At 36.4% G+C, this 2377-nt stretch overlaps 1 pseudogene; it reads left to right on the top strand.

Moving 5' to 3' along the window:
• Nucleotides 1-1207: 1207 nt before the first annotated feature.
• On the top strand, nucleotides 1208-1965 carry LOC148027882 (large ribosomal subunit protein eL30-like; annotated as a pseudogene).
• The last annotated feature ends 412 nt before the right edge of the window (nucleotides 1966-2377 follow it).

The following is a 2377-nucleotide window of genomic DNA, read 5'->3' as shown; positions in this document are numbered from 1 at the left end:
TAGGATTAAAGTGGACAACTAACTTGCCAGATTCCAAGGATGGTTGCATAAAACACTAGAGGATTCAACTTTGAAGGAGTGAGACCTCAATTTCTTCTTAGAGAGGGGCTACCAAAATCTATCTATCTCCTCAGAGGTACTAGCACATATGCTCTGGTCATGAGGGGAGTATTGAAACAATTTAAAGAAGAGAAATATTGCAAAGCTTTTCTAGAAGAATCCTATTGTTGGTTCAATGTTGTTTAGGAGCCATCCATGAAGGCTTGATCCTTACTGCAACTAAAAGATCATTTTCATCATGACTTTTTATCATGTTGCTATTGTGTGGGACACTAACTACTTTACTATATGAAAGCAGATGGTTGTTTAGGTGTCGAGAATGACTACCATGTGATGCCACAAAATTGATGGAAGTAGCTACTTAAAGATCATCTACGCAGAGGATCAACTTGACATTATGGGCACTCTGTAAACAACCTTGACCAGCACGAGGACTACAAAAATCATCCATTGTCCTCCATTAACTTCAATGTGGTGGCATACAAGCTTCTTCCCAAGGAGGATTGTCGTCAATCTATTATGAGGTGCAATCCAAAGTGAGCTATGGGCTTATATTATGAAGTTTCTTTTAGTTTATGTTTATGGTAGTTCTAAATATTTTGAAAGTTCTTGCATGATGTTTGGTATACTAATGAGCATGATATTTGGTGTTATTATGTTTGGTATAATAATGAGCATGGAGTCACCCTATAGATTGCACATTGGAAGGTCTGAAAACACAGGTACAGCATCAAGCTTGTAATTTACCAATGATGTAGCTCTATTTATTTGCTAACAGATCTTTTAAGTTAGCATCGAGTAATTATATAGAGCATGCTTTGGGAGGATTGAGAATGTTGGTATAGCCTCTTAGGCCTCCAATGCGGGCTCAATGGTAGGTGATGATTGGAAACAATATCCATGAATAAGGAGCAGCAACAGAACACAAGTGCCTTTGCATGAAGAGTGAGCTATCCACCTGGAGTAGCCAAATTAGGTCCGAGCACAAGTCAGAACTCAACTAGTAGGAAGAAATTTTAAGCAATAGTATCCTAGCAGCAAGGAAGTAAAATTCAAGTGGAGTGCACATGACTAGTGTTTGCTTGAACTAAAGCTCAAAACTTTGAGGATTTGTAATTTTAGTTACAGGAAGCAAAAAGAGGGAAACATGGAGGACGAGCAAGTCCTTATGTCTAAAGGATCAATGTATGACATCATAAGGCGTGGTCTATTGTACAAGCTTCTAAATATTCTTGTTTAGTGGTGGTTGTAAAATTGTTATTAGGCAATGTGTGAATGGGGATCCATGGCATGAGATCCAATGTCATAGTAAGAAATTATTAACAATAGGCTTGCACTTGTTATGAAGAGTGGCAAGTACACTCTGGGATATAAAACTACATTGAAGTCATTGTGTGGTGGTAAGGGTACCTATCTATTAAGTTGCACTTCGGGGTTTGATTGGTACTTTGCTTTGCTACATGGTAAACATTTCTGATATGCAAGTAAATTGATCATTATTGCAAACAACCACCCACCTTTGAGAAAGTAAAGAATTGAGTATTATGCGATGCTTTCAAAGACTGGAGTACATCATTATACAGAAGTGAGTTTAAACCTACCATTTCATATTTTAACAAATTTTTTAGAGTAGCTTCTTTTATTCTCATTGGCTCACTTTGTATGTGTTATATGTAGAAAAATGTAGATCTTGTCACTACTTGTGGAAGGTATTATAGAGTGTACTGTCTCAGCATCACGGACCTTGGTAAGTCATACTCTTTTACATCATCATTGATGGGAACTTATATAGCTTACCATTTCATACATACATGTAAATTTTTCATGATCAAGCTCCTGATAGTTATTTGGTTATTGATGATCTTAGGTGATTCTAATATTATCAAGACAATGCTAGCAGAATAGGGGGGTATACTTCTTGAACAAGCTTGAGAAAGCAAACCCTATAGGCAATTTCAAGCATTAGCCAATCCTTCATTTTTGAATTTTAGGATTTTAACATTTTCTAGTATATGATTAAGTTGAATTTTGAAATTGAGCATTATTGTTTTTGAATGTGGAGTTTATTTTGTTGTTTAGTAAAATATTACTTTTACTTATGTTAGTCCTCTTGTGTGTATATCCGTGGCTAATATTGTTTATGGCAGGGCATGACTACAGGGGATCAACAACTAGACTAATGGAGTGTTGCTCAAGTCTGGCATATAAAGGCTACGCCTTCAAGCAAGTGTGGAAAGTTTTACAATGGCAAGTGCTATATAGTCTTGTACTCTCATCCAAGAGAACAAAGAGAGGAACATCTTGTATTTTCTTAGTT

This window comes from Lygodium microphyllum, chromosome 12 (genome assembly GCF_053477565.2).
Source record: "Lygodium microphyllum isolate KBCC chromosome 12, Lygodium_microphyllum_v1.1.10, whole genome shotgun sequence".
In the NCBI taxonomy this organism is placed as follows: domain Eukaryota; kingdom Viridiplantae; phylum Streptophyta; class Polypodiopsida; order Schizaeales; family Lygodiaceae; genus Lygodium; species Lygodium microphyllum.
Note: the sequence above shows the minus strand (reverse complement) of the source record. Positions and strands in the feature narration are given on the sequence as shown.